The sequence below is a fragment of the Vidua macroura genome, chromosome 2 (genome assembly GCF_024509145.1).
Source record: "Vidua macroura isolate BioBank_ID:100142 chromosome 2, ASM2450914v1, whole genome shotgun sequence".
NCBI classification, from domain to species: domain Eukaryota; kingdom Metazoa; phylum Chordata; class Aves; order Passeriformes; family Viduidae; genus Vidua; species Vidua macroura.
In genome coordinates, this window is record NC_071572.1 from 7,657,394 (window position 1) to 7,683,853 (window position 26,460).

A 26,460-nucleotide genomic window follows, 5' to 3' on the forward strand; every position below is an offset into this window, starting at 1 on the left:
TTAAGAAGAAGCTGATTTTTGAAATGAATGTATTTGGAATTTAATCCATGCTTTTTTAAAAATGCCTTCCGGAGTATTTGTTTTCTACTGATGTTTATAAAGATCACTAAGTAGATAGTACAGGCAAGAGTAAGTTTCCTGCCACATATATACACACACACACTGCAGTCTACTGCAGTTCAATGCAGTCAGTTCTGCACTACCTGATGGAGGTTTCGAGGCACTCACATAAACCAAAGAAATCAAACTGCTGCCAACTCACACTGCACTCTTCCACAGCCCTAAGCCAACCACCACCACAATAAACCTTCTTTAATCACCACCATTCTTCCTTAACAGGGCTGGGTCACAGAACAGCCACATCAAAAACTTGTGCTGGCACAAGGAGCGAGGTAGCAAAGAAGCAGGAAAATGGTAAAACAGCTAATTTCAGCAGCAATCCTGGTCCAGGATGGCTTAAACTGCAGGCAGAAGTGTCCACCAGCAGCTGCAGTTCCAAAAGAGTTGATGCCAAGGGCAAGCTGCTTGATTTCATCTCTTCCCTATTCTAATACTTTGGGCTGAATTATCATGAAGTGAGCTGGTTCAGAGTACTAAAGGAAACAACAACAAAACCCCACCAAATGTAAAAGACTGATTATTTTTCAGTTTCTTCAATTATCTGAAGTGGTGCACTGCAAGGCCAGAGAGTACTCACCCTAATGCCAGCCAGGGAACCAGGACAAACTGCAGCTCTCCTGTCACACTGACTGACATTAGTGTGAACTTATCCTCAGACTTTGTTCTGTGCTTAGCTGAAGGATGTGGGAAAAGCATTCTTGTAAATTCCATTCTGCTCAAGGCAAGTAGCACAACTTAACCAGGAGATACAAGAAAGCTACTACTGAAATAACCAATTTACTCAAAATCTTGCAAATTCACAGAATTAAACAAAATCTAAGAAAAAATATTATGAATTTTGCAGATGCTAGTAAACACAAAACATTTACATGAAGGACTCATCTATTTTTTTCTTCCTCTTATTTAGGGATTGTTTGCTTAGGAGTCTAATAATGATTCTCCATGCATATTACTTAAATTATATTCCCAGGAAAGTGTATTTCAGGGCTTCCACAGAATTTCACTTTTATTAGTCATATGCATTAGACAAGGCCAACTTCCTAAGTGAGTTCATCACTTCTCCCTCCAAATTTGTGTGATGTCCTCAAGACACACAATAGTAATATCAAGCTATGCTGCAGTTAACTAAAAACATTCCATCTCCAGTAAATCATATGAGTGCTTCTTGTAGTCAGATGCATGTTCTCAATTGCAGGGATATCCTTGTTCAGGTATTTTCCTTTTAATTATAGAATATATAAACATACTTTCGTAAATGCAATCATAATCCAATTCATGCAATTTAAACAGTGTTAGAAGGCACTGGTTCACCAGTCCTGTTTTCAGCCACTCATTTACCATTTATGTTTCAGAGAAAACATCAAACTGCATGCCCACGGAGAACGCACCACTGCTTTAACCTCTCTAGAACTAATAAAGCATGAAACTTTGAATTCCCATCACTTCTTTAATTCAGACTATTCAATTCAATTTTTTAGAGCTACAATGCACCAAGGCACAGTTTTGCTCAGCTCAAGAATTGCCTTTATACCTATTTATAATTAATTTGATAATTTATAAACAAATGTAAACTGATGCAGTGACATATATGTATATGTAAGTGTACAGACAGCCCAACAGAATACTTCAAACTGCCTGTATCCAGCTGAATTCTAATGAATACTCTATGTTAGTTTTTATATACATCTCATTTCTACTATTTCTGATTTTGGTTTCAGCACACTATCCTAGAATCAACAGAATATGCCAAGTTGGAAAGGATCATCCACAAGGATCATCCAGTCCAACTCCTGGCCCAGCACGGAACCATCCCCAGGCATCACACCATGTGCCCAAAAATATTCACCAAATGTTTCTTGAGTTGTCAGGCTGGTGCTATGACCACTGCCCTGGGGAGCCTGTTCCAGTGCCCAACCACCCTCTGGAGGAAGAACCTTTTCCTAACATCCAACCTAAACCTGCCCTGACACAACTTCAGGCCATTCCCTTGGGTCCTGTCAGTGTCACCACAGAGCAAAGATCAGTGCCTGCCCCTCCTCTTCCCCTCATGAGGAAGCTGTAACTGCAGTGAGGTCTCCCTTCAGTCTCCTTTCTCCAGGCTGAACTGACCAAGTGCCCTCAGCAGCTCCTCATACAGCTTCCCTCCAGACCTTTCACCATCCTCGTGGCTCTCCTTTGGATATTCTCTAAGAACTTAACATCTTTCTTACATTGCTGTGCCCAGCTTAGGGCAAGGCCACCACAGAGCAGGAGACAATCTCCTCCCTTGCCCAGCTGGCCATGCTGTGCCTGATGCCCCTCAGGACAAAGATGTCCCTCCTGGCTGCCGGGGCCCTGCTGACCCACATTCAACTCTCCATTGACCAGGGCTCCCAGGTCTCTTTCTGCAGCAATGCCTTCCAGTACCTCATTCCCCAGTCTGCCCATACATCCAAGATTGCCCTATACCAGAGGTACAAGCCACATTAAAAAAAATGACCACCTTTACCCAAAGCTCTGAATAGATGTGTTAACACGGGGTCAAGATGGAGACAGAACCCTGTTAAGCGACAAACTCACTCCTCCACTGCTAATCAAGCAGTTTATGAGGCTATGAAGACTGAGTCAAATGAATCCTACTGACACTTGCTTTTGATACCAACTGAGAAAATTCCTATTTGACATGTTTTTCCCATCTCCTTTTGTCACCCTGATCCTAAGTCTTAAGATCTTAACCGTAAGTGAAAGCCACTTTTTGCTCGAGCTGACTCCTTGGAATTTCAGTAGCCCCAGAAAAGACAACTATAGATTTCTTGGCTCCATATAGTCCCCACTCAGAAGGTACCCAGGAGCTCCAAGAGAGCGCCTGCTGCCCATACAGAGGACACCAGGCACACTGTCCTCCAGGAGGGGCCTCTGCTTCCAGACTCAACCATCCAGTACAGCGGCACACCTGAACCTCACCTCAGCTTCCAGTCTCCAATCTCATGCCTACACAGCAGAATAGGTTAATTTTGTTTTGGGGAGAAATCAAGCACCTTTTCAAAAGCCAGGGGGGAAAAAAATCAGATATGGGTTCCTGGATAAGTGGTAGGTAAGAAGCAAATATGTACACAATACTCTGTTACAGGCTAACACAAAGGATGGCATCTTAGCATGCAATGATAAAGGAACAACACATTTTTCTAATACAGCTGACTTCTAGAAGGGCCTTGAGTTTCTTGAAGTCTCCTCTTCAAAAGTAACTGAAATACCCCACTACATACAGCTCTTTTCTCTGAATTAGCTACTTAAAATGCAGAGTCTCAGAAAAAAGCAAATGCAAGGCACCAGATGACAGAGGCAAATAAAAATACAAAATACATTTTATTATTCATGAGCATTACCTAAGCCCGATCTAGGGGGACAGACCTATTTTTCCTTCAACTAAAGTATTCTGGTTATACACAAGTGAGGACATATGTCAAAAAATCTATTTTGCCATGTGGTAACAACGAATACTAGAGTAAGTGTTGCTTAACATGTAACAACAGAGCTTTCTAACAACCATACAGCAATTTATTTACAGAATGATGTTCCCATGAAACGGAAGCTCATGGATGTGCTTCATCACAAGTGTGATGTGTACTGCAAAAAGGCTTAACAGCAGCAATACAAATTTAGGGTTGAAAGGTATCACTGATTTGTTTCATGAAGGATTCTAGGAACTGCCTTCTTAAAACCTTAATAAGTACTGACTCATCACAAGGATTATGATGTGATTCTAGTTTAAAAATTCTAGATTTCTACCCTTTCCTTTATTTCAACCAGAATGACTTTTCAACTAGAAACACCTCCCCCAAATCTGTAACACTGACCTAATTCAGTAGTTACAACATATAGACACCCCCACACATTTTCCAATTCCTTTCCTCCCTGTGCCTTGTATCCTTCAGGAAGGAGAAATTATTTACATAGTCAGAATAGAGAACTGGAGGTCACAGCATTTCACTCATTAACACTGACATGCAGTGAAAGTGAAATGCATTCAATGATTAATGTAAAACCTGTCATTAAGCTACTACTCAGTAGAGCAAGAAGTATCTTTCAACATTTAAAAAAAAACCTGATAAGCAGCAATCAGAAAATGTTATCTCAAATAGCATGTATTACCAAAAAAACCCTTTCAAATTCCTTCTCCTCCTAAAGAAGTGATTGTATATGAGACATAGTCAAGTGCATCAGATTCCAACATTACTTCAAAGCAATAAATGTCTTAATCGTACAGTACAAGACAGAATTTCAGTAACTGTGATGGTTACAAACTAAAACTATTCCCACTAAAAAATAGGTTACTTCAAGTAATCTTTTTTGTGATCGTTCCACATAATACTGAATACAGCTGAAATTAAGGCATTTGGCAGCATAAGCTTCTGGAACATTGAGAACATCCATGTAAACATACAATTCTATTTGCCCTCAAATTCAGATAACAAAATAAAGGGTAATTGTCCTGAAATATACTTCAGCTCTTTCAGGATTCTTTTCTTTTTCATTTCAAAACTTGGTGTTGGGACTAAGCTCAGCTAAGAAACATCTACTTAACAGTATCCAACTTCACCTTGTACAAGATGCTCCTACATGCAGCACTCACATGAGTTTAAGCAAGGAGTAAGAGCATAGAATGAGAACTTCCAAACTTGAAGCCCAAGAAATTCTAATCAAAACAAACTGTATTCAAGCCAAGGATTGGGCTCTGCACATCAAGGCAACAAAGCTGATATGCTCAAAACATATTAACTTGTTTCATAGCATCACAGAATGGTTTGGGTTGGAAGGGATTGCAGTGATCATTCAGTTCCAACGCCCTGCCACGGACAGGACACCTTCCACTAGACCAGGCTGTTCCTTTGATCCAACCTGGCCTTGAATACTTTCAGGGATGGAGCATCCACAACTTCTCTGGGCAACCTGCACTAGTGCTTCACTACAGGAAAGAATTTCTTCCTAATGTCTACTCTAAACTTAGTTTAAAGCCATCATCCCTGTCCTGACACTACATGCCTTTCCTGTAAGCCCCCTCTCCATACTAGGAGGTCTCCCCAGAGCCTCCTCCAGGCTAAACAGCCCCAAGCATGTCAGTGTGTCTTCAGAGGAGAGGTGGTGCCATGTGAAGTAACTTCCTAAAAGACTTAAATAAAAAAAGTCCTTTACATCAAAGGACTGTCTTGCTTCAAAGCAGTAATTGCTGAAGGCCAGGCCCTGAAAGGGAGCTGGAGAGCAGCAGCAAGTGTCCTTCTCCAAAAGACATTCACCTGACAGTAATTCTTGGACCATGTAACAGACAGCACACCCCTGGTTACTTACAGCATAAGATGCTTTTTCACAAATAATGTTTTGAAAGGACAGGCCTTCAGATCACACACTTAGTTCTGGCTACCAGATGGAAAAAAGTTTCAGCTCCTGTTCTGAAGAAGTGTTTAGCTCATGTGACAGTAAACAGAGACAAATCCAAATATACAGCAGCCAGTCAATGTCTTACACAAAAACCCACCAAATGTTAAGACAATTGACAGAGTTCCCCTCAGGGAGCTGTGGCACTCCTGTCATGCTTTTCCACAGGTGCACATCCCAGGCTGCTGTCACAGACAAAGTGCTGAGCAAGACTGGGCCTCTCATCCTGTACAGCCATTCCTTCACTCTCAGGAGCTTTCACTGGGAGTTACACTGGTTCAACTGGTATCAAAATACATCCTCAAGGATATTCAGTGTATCTCAGTGACAGAAAGAAGAGGGACATAAATGTACAGCCCCTAAAATTCTATTATTTAAACTACTGGTCTAAACATTTCCCAGCAATGAAGAAACTACATTCACGGCACTGGTAAGTAGCTAAATAATATGGGGTTTTATGATGGGAGATGAAAATTGTAGTTGTGACAGTAAAAAAACCAGACTTTTCAAGAAGAGAATCCAGTAAATATAAAAAGCACTAGTAAATGCACACACTGGAACCTAAGAAAAGTAAACTTACTAAATGACTTCGATCTAGTAAATGCAAAAATCTATCTTAAAATGCTTAAATGTTTTGAACCATGACTTTCACTTACTATAAAGCCCTTTTCTTGAATTCCCAATGAACATGCAAAGAAGTGGGTAAGACTTCCTTTTACCTTGCATTAATAGAACGAGCTACAACAGGAAATACCTTCAAAACTAAAACAACAAAAAATATCAAAGAACTTCAGAATATAATTTGTTCCAGTCAGACCCAATTCACACTGTTATATTTTTTCCAATTATGCTATGGTTTATTTATGCACGAAGCCATCCTTCTGCAACCCAATAAACGTGTTCTTGGCAACAGAGACAATTAGGATTGAGCTGATACTTCAGGTCCAACTGCAAACCCAGTCCTTTTCAGGCAGCCATAGTTCAGGCAAGGACAAGGAATACATTCACAGTTGGTTATCTATCATCTATGGAGTAATTGTTATTGTATTGTTACATCTGTCACTACTTCAAGAAAATAGTATGTCTCAAGTTTGCACTGAAGACTGATTAAATGCTTTTGGTCCCTTACTTCTGATTGTTAAATCCATAGTTTGGTCCTGGATTCATCCGATTCAAAAATGGATGTGACAGTTACACCTCTGCAAGCCATGGAGCGAAGTTCATCATCCAATGCACTTGAGCACAAAACAGTCTCAGTGTTCTGGGAATTCATTTGGCATCCCCCCTTTTCACTTGCACAAAGAACACTTTTACTGAATATGTTACTCTTTATCATTTGTGCTTTAGAAGTTATGTTTAAAGATGGCTTCTCTGTATGTACATTACTTTTAATTGAAAGTGTATCTATATACAGGTGGTAGTGGTATCAGCTTTTCTCAGCTCTGTGTGCTAATTCAAGCAGTCAAATGTTTCTTGCAGCACAAGCTAAAAGAACTGCAAAACACACATTTTAGATGTATTGGTTCTGTTCTTGAAGTCCACAGCTGAAAAGGTCCTAGCTCCAAATAATGCCTTACTGTATTTATAATTTGGGGCTTCAGAACCAAGGAGGAGATACCACGTCATGTGGAGGAAATGCTGTACCTCTTCTCAAAAGCTGGAGGAAAAGGTAGGTTCTCCTGCTCTTCCTGATTTTGTTTGTGTGTGCCATTGGCAGTTCTGATTTTTTTGAAAGGAAAGTGCCAGTTAAAAGTACCATTTGTGTAGTTCTTGTCTGCTGACTTCTCAGTTCTTTTTCTTCTTTGATAAGCCAAAAGTCAAAGAGAATAGAAATAGCAATCTTAAAAGGACATAATTATTCCCTAACTTCAAGGGAGTAGATAAATAGTTGCAAACCCCAGAACAGCCAGGTTACCTTGGCAATGGATGGTCTCTCATGTTCTGTAATGGGCTTAGATATTTGATTCATCCCACTGCATGCTCATCTCACTGGGGCAGCAAATTGGTGTGGGGGGAGAACTTCTTGGCTACTTTTTTTCTTTTCCCTAGATGTAAAAGGCTGTAATTCATAAGTTTCTTATCAGTTCTGTGACCAAAATTATGTTTCTATTAAAAAACAGTGCTAAGATTCATTCTTGCTACAAACATACAATTGTGGTGTTCACAGGCAGTTGCTTTTGTAAAATAACTGTGCTTTTTGTCATGTTCACCAATATATATGAAGTTTTCCGTATGTGCTCTTTTCTAGGTAAATGATCTGACACTTGGCTGTGCTAGTGCACATTTTATTGTGCCAAGCTTACTAGATAACTCACATTACTCTGTGATGTGTTCTCACTGTTTGTCACCCCGTTCATTTGGGTGCCATGTGCAATATTTATTAATAATTTTATAGTTTTATCTATGTAATTGGTAATGTATTAACAGTATGAAATTGAGAATTGCTAGGTGAAGGGTTTGGCTAGGTATGTGTTCCTGTTTGTTAAAATCATGGTAATAATTCTGGTTTCACACAGTAAAGGTACATTTTTTTAAACTCTACTTTTTTCCTGTAAAGTTAATCAGACAAGTGTGTTACAATGCAGAAACAACAGAAATCCAGGTAGTCTTTTAACATCTTTTGATCCTTCTCCTCTGCTCTGGTGAGACCCCACTTGTGAGTGCTGTGTACAGTTCTGGTGTCCCCAGTACAAGGACATGGAAGTGTTGAAGCAAGTCCAGAGGAGGCCACAAAGCTGCTAAGAGCAGTGGAGCATCTCCCTAACAAAGACAGGCTGAGAAAGTGGGGCTGGTCAGCCTGGAGAAGAGAAGGTTAAGCGGAGACCTCAGAGCAACTTTCCAGCATCTGAAGGGGTCTACAGGGAAACTGGAGAGCAACTCTTCATCAGGAATGGCAGTGACAGGAAAAGGAGTAATGGGCACAATCTGAGAGGGGGGAAATTTAGGTTAAATATTACGAAGAAATTTTTCAGTTTGAGGATGGTGAGACACTGGAACACTGCCCATGGAGGTTGTGGATGCCCAACCCTGGCAGTGCTCAAGGCTCCTTTCTCCTTCCATCACCAAATGCTTGGACTTTTAACTTGCTAAAAACATTGGGGTTTGTATCAAATATTGTGAGGGTAGTGGTGAAGCCACTGATAGTACTTCAGCTCTGCAATCTACACAGGAAGGTTTTGCTGTTATTTTAGGTTGCATTAGATTCTGTCTAAGTCAGGTCCTACTGTTAACTAGAGAAGAACACAGGTCCTGTAAATTCCAGAAGTCATCCACAGAATATCTCACTTCTTTTTGTGAGTGGGGCACAAACCCTTCATAATTGTTAAGAACTTTTGTATCCTAGCTCTAGCAGAAGATAAACAGAAGATAAACCTCTGAAACTTCCTTGGATGTTGTATTATTCTTTTGCTGCAGGGCTCATAAAGAAAGCTCAGATTTTTTTTTTAAAGCACAATTTCATAGGTAGGATTGATGAAGCTAAAATCATGAGGTATCTAGTTCCTCCTTCTAGCACAGCAATACTTAAGAATAGAATTCTTTTGTTCATCTGCATGGGACCTCCAATGATCATCTAGTCCAACTGCCTCAGGATTACAGATATTACTAACTGCAGACAAAAATCTAAAAAAGTTAATTAGAAAAAGCTTAAATCAAAACACTCCCTTTGAGGTACTAGAGCCATGTAATACTGTTAACAACTCCAATTCTTCTTACGGAACAGAGTAAAAAACAAAATAACTCTTCAACATTCCATGCTTGGAAGAGGGTGCCAAACCATACTGAGGTCCAAATCCTCACTCATGTTCAGTGCCATCCCTAGGCTTGGTTTCTTGTTGAGATACATAAACACATTGCAGATTCTGTAATTTCTGATTAAATTCATGCATTTTACAATGCAAATGGTATGTGCTGAATGACTTTTGCTACCTTCTCAAGCATCTGAAGGGAAGGATAATGGCATCTTGCAGATTTGTCCCACTTGCAGCTTTAAAACATGGCCTTATTTATAGTATATATACTGCACTTGAGGTTTTGCAAAACTGAGGACTGTAAATATTTGAAATGCTGGCTGAAGTCATTCAGCCAGTAAATTAGGGATATTACTACAACATTATTTTTACATGTTACTTGTGCACTGTTTCTTAAACCCTGCTTATGCACAGCTCCTGATGTGTCACTGTGGTGTGCAGCACCCGATGCCAGCACTGTAACTGGACTGCAAAGATTCTGGTAGAAAAGTGGACTTTAAAACTGGCCTGCAAAAATCAGGCTCAGCCCTTCTGGCTCCTTCACATTCCCTATGGAAAACTTAATGGCTTCTCTAAACTATGTTAAACACTGTACTAAAGAAAATCAATTAATTAGTAGTAGTCTTTACATCTAATATTCTGTGACATTATTACCACATTATGGAAAATTTCACACAATGTATAAAACCAACACAACTTAGTGCTTGGTTAATTGTAAATAATTAAAGCATGATACAGCACTTAACAGAGGTATTAAGCTGGAAGCAATTACGTTCTTGAATCATGACATAAACAACTTTGTGAAATGCCTATATATTTTTTAATGCTTTGAATTCAAATATCTAAGCATTCCTGTTACTGTACTAGCTTTAATTTCACTTTTTTTTGTAACTTGGCTTTTCATGTAATGTTTAATCAGCACAAACTAAGCACAAGTACCCAAACTCTACCATCATCATTGTCAAGTGTAATTGAAATATCCCTAATACAGAAGAAAGTGACACCAGCATTAAAATTCATGTTTCAATAAGCTTCTTCACAACTATTTAACATACTTAGCCAAACTTCCAACTAGTTTCAACGTACCAACTGCCTACTCAGCCTGGCGGTTTTTATACAGTTCCGTGCCAGATAACTGCAAGTAAACATTTTGACATTTTCTGCTGCCTTACAACCATTTCAGTCAGAAGATACTTAGCCTGAAAAATCAAGCTTGCACAAGCTCCCTAGAGGTGTTACAAGATGATAGCTCATGTCTTTTAATATTGTCTGCCTTAAATGTGCTCCATTCCAACCAAACTCATACAAGCCCATCTTCCTAGGCAGACTGAATGCTCCAGAAATCCCTGAAAACTATCTACCTGCTCCAGAGAACTTGTGTAACAACTCCCCTTAAAAATCTTGGCCTCTCTATAGGGAAGTAAGAAGTGGCAACAGAGCAGCAATTTTGTCTTCTGTCTTCATGTTCCTTCTGCCAACACAAAAGGATGTAGTTTGATATAAATGCAAAAAGATACATAGCAGAGGAGGTTGGAAAGGAACAAGAAGCCCCTAGAAAGTACACTAAGAACAAAGCAGGGCTGGAAATAAGAGAATTATTTCCACTATGTTCTCTCTCCCCCACAGAACCAAGAAGTGACACCACTGTTCCAGAAACACAGTATTCCTGTATCCATGAAGCCTATTGAAAAGCATGTTTTAACCATCTTTACTGAGAAATGCAGGAGAAAATAATCATCTATTATCACATCCTAAGGGCTGAGGATGGGTTTAAGAATTCTGTTGCAGCTATCTGAAAACCAGAAAGTCATTCAAAAAAACCACAACCCGCCACACACAAAATAAAAAAATCCACAACACACACTGCTGCTGTTCTCCCTGCACTGAAATAACCCCATAAACTGCCAGTCCCATAAACCCCCTTGCTAATGAGCCCTCCCTTCAGTCACAAAACAGCCTACAAAGATCCCACTTCTGAGCTGAGCCTACCAACAGGCCCAGAGAGACAAGAGGAACACTGGACCTGTTCTTCTCAGGGACAGTGCTTAAACCAGCACCACAGTGAGTGACAGAACTCCAATAAGGTGGTTTTGCCACCACAGCGTGTGCGTGGATCTATTCACTTCTACTGTTGGAATCTCAGTGTGCAACAGCAATCTCATGCCCCAGTACAAGTATTATATCCAGGTAAATTTTAGAAAATAAGTCTCATTGTATTTCTGCATATGAAGAAGCCTTCACCCAGTGTAAATCCTCTCAGTCCGTTTGAAATCAGGGAAGTCTCCACTGTGAGAAGAAGGGAAGGAGGGCAATCCTGCTGGCTTCCATCCTAACCACTTTTTCACCACTATGGGATTAGCCCTTGCATCACCACATCACCAGCCAGATCAAGAAGCCAAGCTGGCTGAAAGGTAACTGGAGGATAGGAATAAAATCATTTTAGTTTTCAGCTCCATCATATGCCATATGAACACTAACAATGTAGAAGAAACAGGAAGAACACATAACCATGAATAGAACCAACTCTTTCAGCATCCCTGCAACTCTCTCATGAAATTACACCCTAGAAGAGAAGGGAAAGGGAAGGAAACGGAATACAGACAATTAGAATTAGCACTTATTTAACTAATATATAATCAAGGTTCATGTACATTATAGCACAAACAAGGCTTTACAATACAGAAAAGTCATAAAGAGCAAAATTCTTCCCAAGCATAATGGATATCACAGGAAAATGCACACAGAGAAAGCTGTTCAGCAGCCAAGAATGTCAGTCCACCAACAGCACAAGTTCAGTCATAAAAGAAATATTAAGCACCCACAGCAAATAATGCCAAGTACAAGAAGTCTGAGAAGGTGAAGGCAACAAACTGTCCTGGAAATTATGATAAAGCCAGTGGAATACTCAGCAGATTGCAATGAGTCAGGAAAATTATTTGGCAGTAATACCAGACAACTTAATGATGAAGCCACAACAGGTAACACAGAAGTTGTAAAACACAGAAAAGAAAGAAAAACTTTTACTTCTGATGAGGGGAAAAAAAAAAAAAAAAAAAAGCCAGAGCTATGAAACTGTAAACAAAACTACAATTCAAACATTAACTGGAAACTCAGGTAAAAACCAAAATGGAACTAGAGATGACAGAGCACGAGTAGCTGAGTACAACAGCTACATCCACTGTGACAGTCAACATCTTAGGACTTTTTCACAAGTTTTCATTTTGCATAAGACAGACACAACATGCTCTCAGTATTTGTCAAAGGCTGAATTTGTCATTTTTCTCCTACCTAATTGGAATTTTCAGAGTAATCTGGTTTCCACTGTAATTTCATTTCCATTTAACTAAGTCCCCTGGGTAAACAGTAATCAACTGAGGCACCAGGAAGAAAAATTGTCTGTACCTTATTTGTCACAGAAGTTTAATGATGTTTAATAAGGAAAGAAACAGAACTTCAGAAATAAAAGGGAAATCTCTGGCTTATAAGGCAGCTATACAGAACTCCCCAAAGTTAACTCTGTGTCTTGTTCAAAAACATTGTTGGAGAACACACCGGCCTTTTTCAGATTCACCTTTTCATCCTCCTCTCATTCTTCTTGGTATTGATAGAAAGAGAAAACTCAGAAAGAGTGAGGAGGCACAACAGAAACTTAAGCCTGCGTAACACCTGAATGTCTAACAAAAATCCACTGAAAAGCTATGACAGGAAGTAGGTTTGAAGTTCACAGCCTCTGTGTCTCAGTTCTTCATCAATAACACAAAGACAACACAATTTTTTTGATTAATGTTTGGGTAATGTACAGGATGAGAATGGAAAGAACCTAAAGAACCTATCAAGCTTATTAACAGAGGAATAATTCTACTCAGTATTTAGACTGATGTCACACATGCATTTACAGAAAGAATTCCACAGATAAAATACTGAATGACAATCCAATTCAATCTGACCGAATGAGTCAAGGATCCAACAGGAGGAAGAGCTCCTAATTAAGGGGTGGGGGGGAGGCAGGAAACACCAGTTTAATGACAAGCTTCATTCTCCTATTTCCCCATTTCCATGTTTATATAAACTTAGAGGAACCCAAAGTTCAAGACCAAGTGCAAGCTCCTACGTGTGGGACAGAGCAATCCCAAACACAAGTACAGGCCAGGTAAAGGATGGAATGAGAGCAGCTTTGAGAAGGACTTGGGGGTGCTGGGGGACAGGAAGCACAACATAACCCAAGCAATGTGCACTCACGTCCCAGAAAGCCAAACATGTCCTGGGCTGCATTCAAAGCTGGGTGGGCAGCAGGGCAAAGGAGGGGATTCTGTTCCCTACTCTGCTCTGGTGACATCCCACCCTCAGTGCTGTGTCCAGCCCTGGGGTCCCCAGCACAAGGAAGATATGGACCTGCTGGAGCAGGTCCAGAGGAGATCAGGAAAAGGACCAGTGGGCCAGAGCAACTCTGCCATAAAGACAGGCGGAGAGAGCTGGGGTTGCTCAGCCTGGAGAAGAGAAGGCTCTGGGGAGACATTAAAGCACTTTCCAATACATAAAGGGGGCTTCAAAAAAAGCTGCAGAGGGACTTTCTGACAAGGGCATGTAGAGACAGGACAAGGGGGAATGGCTTTAGGCTGGAAGAGGGTAGGTTTAGACAAGGGGCTAGGAACAAAATCTTTACTGTGAAGGTAGTGAAGCACTCCGACAAGTTGGAGCGTTGTGGATGTCTGTTGGAAGTGTTCAAGGCCAGGCTGGATCACAGGATCCATTTACGATCCCCCTAAATGGTTCTTAAATTATTATAAAACACTTATATAGACCATGATTTATAATTTTTTCCCAAGGTTCTGTGCATCATTTGTTTTTCACCACACACAATTTTAAAGTAACTTCACTAAGCCATCAGACAATTTGACTAAAAGATTAATAATGGACACATTTTAAAAAATAAGCTTTTAGTTCTGTTGAGAAATCCACTCTGAAATACAAACCCCATGTCCTGATGAAATAATACGAAGAAAACAAACTTTTCACTTCCATTTATCAAGAACCTGTGCAAGAACAAGGCACCTCAAACATCAACCTCATATTTACAAATGCAGGAAGGCACAGAAAAAACTCCACTGATTATATGCACCCTGTGACAAGCTGTTGTCTGTAATGCAGACACTTTCTTATTCATAGCTAGAAAGCGTCTCCAAAGTATACCCCTAGCATCACCAGTTCTGGGGAAACAGAACATCAGCTATTCAGTAGAGACAAGACAACTCTCCTTGAAAGCAGATTACTAACACCTGACCAAACTGGCAAGTAGGAGCAAACTACAAAGATTTTAACAATATTTTCTTATTAAGAGAAAATCATCACAAAAATCATGAAAATAGCTTAAAAGAAAACAAACACTTCAGCAGGCTATGTAAGAAGCAAAGTTTTTTTATGCCTACAGAAATGTATCCCCAAAGGAACTTCTTCACAATTCCTATCAAAGGAAAAATCATTGCAACTGAAGTGTTTAAATGTCAACATGGTTGTTCAGGCTTCTCCCCTTCCACTTCATTTCTGGAAGGAAGTTCTAAGACAAGAACTTAAATTGATGAAACACACTAGAGAAACTGATTATGTCAAATATATGGAATAAAGAATTCTAGTGGACAACTGCAATTTAGATCTTAAGTGACATACAATGATAAACTCACATTTAAAGCAAATTTTGCTGTTAGACTAACTGAAAGTAGAACTACAGGGTTAGTCTTCATTTTAAGTGTAAACTACAGCTTATTTATTGTATTTTCACACCCACAAAGAACTGCAGTGACTCATCAACACTACCAAATCCTCAAAGTGTATTTCAGGTGTAGCACAGGGTAAGCACATACTTGAGAGCACAAAGCAGGAGAGAGTTTGATCCTCTGTTCTCAACTGTTGAGTTACTCACGGCTGGCCTACATGAGTCCATAGCCTGCACAACACCTCAGCCTTCAGGGTGATATTTGTATCTGGGTAAATGTGACACAAACAGTGCATCGAGTATCGGTACAACTTCACCTTCAGAAAAAGATGATCTTCTGAAGTACCATCCAAGGATCAACCAACACAGTGCACTGGAACCTCCAAATTAAACTCTTATATTGGCTCTCACATGCCAACAATGAAACTAAACTAACCACTGTCCTCCTCCAGCTGCATCCAGGCAACATATCCTGAGTTCTACTGGTCCTAAATATTCATACCATTATCAGGAAAGTGATAGAAAATAAAAGGAACATTCATGACAGGATGAATTACCAAACCCTCCTTCATCTAGTCAAAAATCTCAGAATGGTGCAGATAAGTGGAAAATTCCAGCCATACACCTGCTAACCAGAGCCTGGGACTGACTGGGGTTTTTTCATTACACATTAGCTTACAGCAAAGTTTCACTAGCACTGAACTCACTGATCATCTCACTGAACATCACTCAACCGACGGGTGTTGCATCCATTCAAAAAAACAACAACGATAAAACAACCTTATTTTTCCAATCCTATACATGGATGGAAAGGAAAAAAAAAAAAAAAGGTTTCCCAAATAGCACAAAGGGAATTCATGTTTTCAGCTGTATCTTCACTAGACACGTGACAAATTCTCAACCACAGCAACCTGGCTGAACTGCTACAAGAACACACACTGTAAGAATTTTTAGGCTGTGTTCCTGCCTAATTACCAAAATTATCACAAAGACATCCTGGCACAGCAAGAGAAGTGTAAAGCACTTCAGAAATCTGACATTACCACCTCACCTAAGAAAAAAGTCAGTACATCATCCTAGAAAAAGTCCCATTGTATGAGTGTCTGCACACATGTGTCTATATACACACACACCACTGTAAGTATTCAAGGAAAAGCACCTGGGATTTTAAGGTCCCACTGTGGTTAATAAAACACTGTCTGAAAGACAGGTCAACACACATAGAGAGCTGTGCAAAACTGCAAACTGAAACTGTAGAACCAGCCACTTGAGTTACATCTTCAACCTCCAGAGGATTTATGTCACAATTTAAGATTAAAAAAAAGGAAATCCTCACAGATAAAGGATTCAAGAAAACACATTAAAAGAAAACATCAGAAATTATCAAACAATTAATATTCTATTTCTAAATCAGAAATCCACAAAGTCTAAAACATAGTTTAAACTATAGTTTTATGCTTTCATTTATCAAAATTTCAGCATTACATCAACATATTTACTTATAAATTAAGTTAAACATCCTTCTCATTTAACTTTCAAACTCATGAACTTGTTCTGTTGAAATGTATTAAAAAACACACTGAAGTACTTTATTGCTAAAGCAACAGAAAAACATAAACCGTAAACAACTCAAGGCTCTTTTACCAAGATGACAGTAAGTTTTGACAACAATGTTCATTCCTATCTTATATTTAAAAAGAGACTTTTCTTCACCCCACTGACAAATTTGTTTCTGGACAAGAAAACTGAAGTTCCACCCACAGCCAACACAGGCCTGTCCCCACTGTCCCACAGCACAGTGGCAGCGAGGACACCCTCTGGTAACAGAGATCATAAGTGACACGCATCACTACTGATCTTTCTTACTGAACACATTTCAAAACAATCCTTTTTTCCTTCTTTCACCATTTCATGTTGCTACAGCTAAGACAAACCAAACCTTTTCCTCTTCCCACACCCAGTCCTGCTGAAGCTGAGAAAAGGTTAAGCAACAGTTAAATTACTTGTGGACTGAACCCTATGGAATTTGGAACGTGCATTTTTCTATCATGCCATTTGACTGTTACAAAAATGTGCTACTTGTCTTAAAGGCTCTTCTAGGGACAATTTTCTATTACTTGAGTTTTGGGTATTTTACATGAAAGCTTAATGAAAAGACAGCCCTGAAATTCCCTCCACATACTTTTCATTACTTTGAAGCAGTCATTTGAACACTTCTGTTAAAAAAAGAAGTCTTTTGCAATTTGTAACAGAGAGGATATGAGGAAACTCGTGCAACAAGGATGTCTTGCCTTCCACACAGTCTTGAATCCTAGCTGAAAAACAGAATTTGGAAAAAAAGCACATCTCTAAGGAATGATGCAATGTGGAATTCCCCTCTTCTGAGTAAATCCACAGCTAAATGCCAACTACCAAACAGTAGGACTTGCTGAAATGTCCATGCAAAGATCTAAATGCAGGAAAATCACATTTTTCTGTTAGCAGTTACAGGGGTAAGGAAAACTAAGTCACTAAACAGGGTTACATAGTGGTTTTGTTAAGCAGATCAAGGATGCTACAAATAAAAGCTTCCCACAGTAACATTCCTGATAGTGACCCATTACTTCCAAAGCATCTTCAATCTGACTTCATGAAAAAGAGTTGATAATACCAGCGTTCAAAATACACCTAGATCTTAAATCTACATCCCATGGACCTCTTTCAGAGCTGTACTGACACAAAGTCAACCAAAAGCAAGTAATCATTCTCATAGTCAAGAGTAACTAAACCTTTAAGAAAATCATACATCAACAATGTTCTTCTAAAAAGCAAGCTTGGGAACATACCTATATCCCAGTGGTTTTCATTTCAAGCATTATAATTTTGATTTGAAAACATGTCAATAACTCACAACCAAAAAGCCTTCATAACATGCAGACTGAATTCAACTCTCAAATAAAATGAGTAACTAACGGTTTCTTATAAAACAAAGCAAGTATTAGAAAATTCACAACAGAAAATGCAGAAGAATCTGGTTGTTAAGCTCCCTCCAGAAAAAAAAAAAAAACACCAAAAACCGAAAGAGAAGCAAAAAGATTTAATACTAAGTCACAACTGGCTACTTTAAGACCTTATTTACTCTCCTGCTATCCTCTACAGTGAGAACAGTTATTAACAGCTTTCCTGTAATGTTACCAACACCCCATTTTAAATTACCAACCCAGATCTACAGAACATGCCCAACACCAAGGGGCTCAGGTGGGCACTGTAATGTATCAGAAAGGCAGCAGTTGACATCTTGAGGGTGCAAGGTATTGACAGAACAGCTTTCTGCCTTGTCTATCTACTGAAGACTCTAAACAAAATATCTAGATCCCCAAGTGCAGCAGAAACCTCTGTTAACCATATTCTCAAGTCATGTTCTAGCCTTAAGCAAAAGAGAACCAGCCAATACAGCATAACTGTTCTAAAAAGGAAACTCACAATGAATTACGGCCTTCATAATAACAGTGTGAGAACTTTCAGATGTTCCTACATTAGTAAGAGAACAAAAAAACTAGATTTAATACATGGAAAAAAAATCACTGTGTTTTTCTAATACGGAATCTGAAGTAGCTCAGACTTCCCAGATAGAAAAATTCAAGTCTCCCTGCATGCAAGTATGTGCTAATAGAAGACTTTCTTGGACTCCGCTCTGGAATATCAGAACAACTCTCAGTTATGTTAAAAAATAAAGGTAATGTTGTATATTTACAGATCACAGATAACATGTGCGATATGAGACAAACCTACAGGAACAGCACAAAATGCTGCCAGCTTTGCAAAGACAAGGACTACAAAGAAAGACTATCACTCTGTGTTCCCAAAACATACCCTGAAGTACAGCTTTAAACTTGGAATTCTGATTTTAAACAGAGGTGATATGGACAATAAAACTGGGTTTTGTTTATTTAAGCTACACAGAGGTTGAAGACACATCCATGTAAGAAAAACTTAGGATACCTGTACAAGAGAATCCACATCCAGATTACTATTAATGCTCACACCCAGCAAACAACTGCCTACAGTACACAAAAGCCTTCACATTTACAACTTTTCAAATTAACACAAAATCCAGCAAAGTTTCTTACATCTCTACACTGGTCTCTGCAAGTGCTGGATAAGCAAGGCTCTTGTGATTACAAGAGAAAGAATTAAAGTAAGTACTATAGTTTCAAGGGTTTTGCAGGGTTTGGATTGCCTTTTAAAAAAATAAAATCCTTCTTTAAGTTAAAAACAAAGAGACACCTTTGATTCATTTATTTCACAAATGAGGCTATCTTGATCTGGATGTTTTCGAAATATACCTATTTTTGATCTCTTAGAACAGATAAAACAGTATTTCTTAAAAAAAAACGGTGAGTAAATACATACACACATAATATATATATTTATATACATGTATACAGATATATCTCTACAGTCAGAGTACTGCCTAACACAAAATTACTTTCCATTCAAATATCTGAAATAAGTTATGAACTTGTCTAAACCAGAGCAGGAATGGCAGAAATACTTTCCATGGAATTTAATATATTTTCAATACACACCTGACAGAGACAGAACTTCAAAGCCATTTAAAAATAAATTGTTCAAACTAATAAATAAATTAATTCCTATCTACTCTTACCCAAGGCTGTATTCACACTGGAAGGTCCTAAACTAATTTTAATTTCAAATATAAGATGTCTTGGAACAAAGGTATTACAGGTACCTTTATTTTCTCAGAAGTCTATTTAATTCTGCAAAATAGACCTTAATCAGTATTTTCGTTTATTTTGAGTCTCTCATCTACAAATTTCATCATATTAATAAAATGCATAAACCTAGAAGTGTGCCTTTAGAACACAGAGTAGTTGCACTGGTCTGAGCACAAAGGCACCACAATGTGGGAAATAAAATGTTTATGTAAGGGTGACAGTGTTCCACAGAGATGGAAAACAGTTTTGCTACCGCTATCTTTATTGATTACCACCTCCAGATGCAGTCTTCCTGTCAATTCCATGGGCAGAGAAATGCCACAAAGGCAAATTCTGCAAGGCATGAAGCAACAGCCAGGCAAGATTAAGACAGAAGCTTCTCAAAAGAAATACCCTGAAGATAAACTACACAAAAGAAAAGTACAAGACCCCCTGGAGAGAGAAAAGTTACTATGATACAATCTTACATTTATTTCTGGTTAACTCCCTCCCCATAAACATGCTGATAATTTGAATTTCTTCCACTGCAACTTTATGATTATGTTTTTGGGTTTTGTACACAGCTATCATTAAGCATCACTGTTGTCTGATGTATTGCAACAGAATAATCAATACATGTATTCTGTATGCCTCCCTGAAATTCCTGGTATCAGCTACTGTAGTTTGTTGATTCAAAGAATAAACATTACTTCAACTCCAAGAATCAAAAGCATTGTTTTAGAAAACAAAACACAAAAAAAGCCCAAACAAACCAACTCCCTCATGTATGACTTGGGTTTTGCTGAAATAAATATGCAACTTTTATCAGCAACATTTTTGGTGGGAAGGCTTGACAATTTCTCAAGTAAAATATGAAAAAAAAAAAAAATCCCAAGTGCAATATGAATAATAAAGTTAGCTGTCTACAGCTTTCAGTCTCCCCTAACTCTTACTAGGGACACTGTTTCTATTCCACAATCAGTAAAGGCCAAGCCCCCAAACACCTATCAATATCCCCTTCCTAAACGTAACAATTTTACCACACATTTGTCAGGCCTCTGAGAAGCTGCTGAAAAACGCAGGTTGCATGATCTGTCATAGCAAGTGTTGCCACAATATACTGAAGAATGCATAACAGTATCTCAATTCAAGAACTTTTTAAAAAAAAATACAGGCCCCAGTTCTACAAGTAGGTCAGCAAAAGCAGGCCTTGTGCTGGCTTTGAGCCTGCGACTTCAGAGGGTCTTTGGGCTGATACAAACGTCCGGTGATATGAACACAGCTGCAAAACTGCGAATATAAACCGAGGTGTACAGATAACATGAAAACAGCTGAGACAGACACAATATGTCTGCAGCGAGCCTGGGAGTCCTTTGAACATTTAATTACAACAACTCTTTTCTGAAAGGTTCTTTTTTTCCTGTACAGCTGCGAGCTACTGCAAATCTTCAATATACCTAACTGGACTTCTGAGACAGCAAGCTGAAAATTAAATATGGCATCTTTAAAACTACCCCAACATTTCTGGATACCGCTACAAGAAAAAAAAAAAAAATCACTCAAGATCAAAATAAGTAATTTTCAAAAGCTATTCCCACTGTATACAAACAAAGCTACACAAAGTGGGACGGCACAGTTAACAGTGGTAACTAGCACACAAAAACCCCAATAACCCATCCAGCTGGTGAAAGCCCAATTTCTCGAGGACAATAACAGTGAGTATCTGCGGCCCAACTACACGCAACTACCTCTGCCGTACACGTCGGGCAAGGGAAGAGGACTGTCCTGCCTAAAATAAATCGCTACAGACGAGCCCTAAGACACAACTCCGAGGAGAAGCGGCGTGGTGAACTGTAGGAAATAGATGAAAAAGCCACGAACGTTTTTCGTACATGGAAGCCGGGGCGCTGGAAGCCGAGGCCAGAGGAGTGGCCTACGTGTTAACAGTGTTTACAGCGGGCGTGAACGAGCTGCTGCTGGTGGATTTCATTGAGACCGTCGGGAAAGCGCCTCGGCAGGGCCTGATTTCCAGGCGTCGCCCGGGCCTACGCGGCCCCAATCACTCCACCTCAGTAATGGCGTTCGGGGCGAAGGGAAGCGAGAACCAGGGGAGGCGATGCCGGTGCAGCGCTGCGGGGAAGCACCGGGCCCTCCTCACCGGGGGGGTCCGGCCAGAGGGGCCCCGGAGAGGCGGTCAGAGCCCCCCGAGGGCGCCGGGCGCTCCCCCCCGCCGGCAGCCGGGGATGAGGAGCCGTCAGCCATTTTCCCTCGCCCTCCAAAACACGGCGGTGCGGGGCCGACACGCCGGGGCTCCGAGGGAGGCGCTGCCGCCGCCTCACGCCCCGCGGGTCCCGGGGAGCTCCGTCCTCGCCCCCAGCCGCGCCCCGGCCCGCGGAGCCCCATCCCCGGGGAGCACAAACAGCTGCCCGGCCCCGCCCGGGCACCGCTCCGCACTCACCCCCGCACCGCTTCCCCTCGTCCCGCGGCGGCTGCTGCGGCGGCCCGGAGCCCTCCTGGGCGCTGCCTCATGCCCGGCGGCCGGCGGGGCACGGTCTCATGCCAGGCCGCGGCTCTGAGGGGGCGGCTCCGCTTCCCCCGGTTCCCACTCGGCTGCGCTGCGGCGGGAAGCGGGAGGGCAAATCCGGCGCCGCTGCCCGCGCTCCGGGTGCCGGCCCTGAGCGCTTCTCTCTCTCTGGGGCGTTTTTCCTGCGTCACCAGCTGCTGCCCGGCGGCGGCGGCGGCGGCCCTGCCTGGGCTCGGGCTGGGGCTGGGCCGGGGCCTGCGCGCTCCGCTCCGCCCCGTCCGGGCACCGGGCGCACGCGGGGGGGGTGGGCGGACGCGCGCCCGGGTCTCGGCCGGGGGGGGTGGCGGGGCCGGGCCGGGCGGCGGGAGCTCCGCGCTCAGGGCTCGGCGGTTCGGGGGAGGCAGCGCGGAGGGAGGCGGCAGCGGCTCCTCGCGCTCCCGGCGGCGCAGCCGCGTCTGGCGGGGCCCCGTGGGCAAGATGGCGGCGCCGGCAGCGCCTTCCGCACCCGGCCCGGCGCGGCGGCGGTTCGGCCACCCGAGCGCGGCGGTGACGCGCTGCCCGTGTGTCCCCCCGGTGTGTCCGTGTGCGGGGCGGGGGCGGCGGTGAGGGGAAGGACTGTGGGACACACACACACACACACACACACACGCACAGGCACGCACACGGCCAGTGGCGCGCGGGCGCGCGCGGGGCCTGTTCCGCGTCGGTTGGGCGCGCGCGCGCTCTCCATTGTGGCCCGCGCCGCCGGGCGCGCGCCGGGGCCCGGATGATGACGTCAGGGCGGTGACGACGGTGACGTCAGCGCGGCCGCATCCCGCCGCGCTGGGGACGCGACGGGGCCGCGGTGCGAGCGCGGGCGGCGGCTCCGGCTCCGACCCTCACGGCCCGCAGAGCCGGCGCCCGGCTCGGGGACACCGGCGCTTTTTAAAAGCTGAACGGACCTTTCGTTCCTCTTGCAGGCTCCCCAGGGCAGCGGTGACAGCTCCGAGCCTGGCAGAGCTCGGGATGCGTTGGGATGCTCGCAGGGCACGTGGGGTGGCTCTCAGGGTGGCCTGCGCAGGGCCCGGGGTTGGAGTCCATGATCTCCATGGGTCCCTTCCAGCTCTGAATAGTCTGTGATTCTTTGTTTTTTTTCCTTTTTTGATACGTCTGCGTTTATATGGCCACAGTATGAGATCGGTAGAACCCCAGTCCGTGCGTGCTTCCTAGAGCGACCGGGACGATTGCAAGCCTGGTTTTAAAACCTGAAAAACGGGAAAGGATGCCTTTTGGCTGGACAGAAGTTTGGCAGATATGGCGAACTCGGACTTCAGGAATACCTGAAGTGGTGCTTAAAAGTTTTGTTAGTCTGTATTCCAAGATCGAAGTCTCATTTTAACAACACCATTAAAGAATTTCAGAGCAGGAAGTGAAAGATACGATATTGAGCTGAAAACACAGGAGGAATTTAGGCTCCCTAGGTTGGAATTTGTTCAAGAGGCTCAGGCCAACAACCTTAACTCTAGTGCAAAATGTTTTATCTTTTGAACCACGCAGTGACGACTAAAAAAACAATTGCTCATTGCAGGAGATGGAACAACATTGGGTTGGTGTTTTTCAGTAAAAAGCTAGAGCTCAAAATCAAATGGTGATAAGTTCTGATACTTCCTAATTTAGCGGAGTTATTAGTTTTTTTGCTGATCATTAGATGGTATTATTTGGGATGGAAATCTGAAGTACGTTGCTGTGTTAGCCACTCAGTAAACAAAACAAGGGATGCAGCTGCTTCATCACTGTACAAATGCAACAGTTTGTTTACTGAAGGAATAGCTGTATGTGCATTTTCTTCAACAATAAAAACAAGCCATAACCATGGTGAAAGTTTGCAAGTGTAAGTCTTTAGTGTTTGGGTTAAAATACATGTAATCATATCAAAACAGCTCTTTTATCTGTGTGATTTTCATGCTTCTGGGCATGTTACTGTAGCCTCTCTTTTTTGTTCCTTATTAACTACTTTCAGCTTTTCCTATTTGCCATTTATCCACTTTGTTTTCCAGGGAAAGCATTTAAAATAGCTGCACCTACAATGCTTGTATCTTCCCTCGCCACCACAGTATTCTCCCTCAAGCCTTTCACTGTTTATGAAAATGTACAGAGGCATGGTGACACCTCAGACAATTGTAGTAGCCTATATTTTGACACTTATCTTTAACAATAAACTGCTGTGTTTGTTGATGGTAATTTTTTTTTTTTTTTGTTAAGTAGACCCTTGTTTTAATGACAGGCCAAATACTGTGTTCCTTCTGAGTACCATGGCTTTTTTTGGCAGAGCCAAAGAGTGACACATCAGTGGATTTTTATAATGTGGGCAATTGTCCACCAAGAAATTGACTGTCAGTTCACATAAAAGTCAGCAACAACAACAACAACAACAACAAAGATATGAACAGTAGTGTGGAAACAATGGTGGTACAACTTGTAGCAAGAATTCCCTCTTGTGAAGAAGCATTCCTTCAGCCAAGAGAAAGAGTGGAAACTTTGATTCTTTTAATTGAAGCCTTATGAACAACTGATTCCTCTTCAGCTCCCTGGGACCTTTGGTGGTACTTTTCAGGTTTTAGCTTCTACTTTATGTACAATTTGCAGAAGCACAGCAATACTAGAGGAATTTTGCAGTTGCATGGGGAAAACCCCAAAACTATTGTTGTTTATATCTGACCTCCTGCCTGCTTTAAAGGCGTATTCTGGAGTGCCTTGACAGACCAGCAGCTGCTTGAAGCCATGCTAATCAAAGGTCAGGATAGGCTGAAGCACACAGCTATTTATGGCACCAAATAAAAGAAGGTATTGGGTCTGCAATGACCCTGTGTGGTTCCTGAACCAGCAATCTGCACACGGACTTCTGGCTGGGGAATTCTTCCTCCCCAAACAAGAATCTGTGCCTGCCCCTCTTTGCTCAGGCTTCTGAGGGCATTGCTGTGGCTCACCTTGTGCTACACTCTTCTGCCTGAAAAGGTTCACACACCCCAACACTGCAAATAAATGTTACCAGTTTGTCTTTGTGCAGCAGCTGTGGAAACAAAAGAATACAAGCGAGATAAATTGCTGATTAAAGAATACCCATGAGATGAAGACAGCAGTCAGTAGGAATTCACAAATCTGACTAAGTGCTCCAAATTCTGTGACAGAATTCTGGTTAATTCCCCGCTGTACACAACTGTTGGTATGATTAGAAATTGTTGGTATGATTAGAAATGTTTTTATGACATCTTTAATTCAGTGTGAAAATGTGGGGAAGGGAAGCATTTCCCTGAAGACTTCCCTGCTCCAGCACTGCGGCTAGCCCATCAAACAAAAAGTGAAACCAGTTGTGAACTAGCAGAAAATGAAAACCAAAACACTCTGGTGAGGGAATTACTGAGAATCTAGAAAATCTCTATGTTAATGGGTGTGTTCTTAAACTCTGGTTGATGCTGCACTGCTCCATGAGTAGACAAAAATGAAACTTACAACACTGCTGATGCAGAGTAAAGCTGTGGAGTTTTGCAGTGGGGTACCAAAAGGAGGAATAACAGATGGGAAAAAGCAGAATTTTACCACAGACCCACAAAAGATCTTTTTTTTCTGGTTCAGCCCTTTGGATGCTACATCACACACTGTCCACCAACGTTCAGAAAACAACAGGTTGTGTGACAGTACTTATTCTACATATAAATTAACATTCAAAATTAAGGAAAAAAAATCCCATGATAATGATGTATCAAAAAGTTGTAAAAACTCTCCTGGAGTGATGCTCTATCTCTTTCCTGTTGCAAATAAAGGTCAAGTCTAGACATTTTAGTTTCTCCTGACATGACTGCTTTAATTCCTCACATCAGAGTAAGACTTCTCTTCATAGTAATCACTCACTTTCCATCTTTCAACTTCTGTTTTCTAATTGTAAGAGATATTAACAGTGATGTTGGAATGGGCATAATGTCACTCTTAAAAGACTCATAGAAGCAGTTAAATCCAGTTTGTGCTCCATACTTACAGGTACAAAAGACTGGTTACTTAGGCAGAAATCATAGAAATTTTATAAGAAAAAGATTTTGTAGGGACCTATGGTCTCTCATGTTGAGGGAGGGATGTTATCTGATTAGGAACAGTTCTTGTGATAGAGAAACATGGTGTGGCATTTTCATGTTGTTCATTTAGTTGTGCTCTTGTAGGTTAAAAGAACAGCATGAACAGAAATTCTCAGTGTGCCTACCAAATGCTCAGAAGATG

At 41.5% G+C, this 26,460-nt stretch overlaps 1 protein-coding gene across 6 annotated transcripts in view; it reads right to left on the reverse strand.

The window, feature by feature from the left end:
• USP9X (ubiquitin specific peptidase 9 X-linked) overlaps positions 1–22,426 on the reverse strand; it is a 96,668-nt gene extending 74,242 nt beyond the window's left edge. For 3 of the 6 annotated variants that reach the window (XM_053971723.1, XM_053971719.1, XM_053971717.1), the window contains exon 1: positions 22,147–22,426. The gene's annotated coding sequence lies outside the window, so the exon portion shown is untranslated. Of the gene's footprint in view, positions 1–21,580; positions 21,610–22,146 lie in introns of those variants that run through there. The other 3 variants (XM_053971722.1, XM_053971720.1, XM_053971718.1) reach the window with 2 other exon arrangements.
• Positions 22,427–26,460: the final 4,034 nt, after the last annotated feature.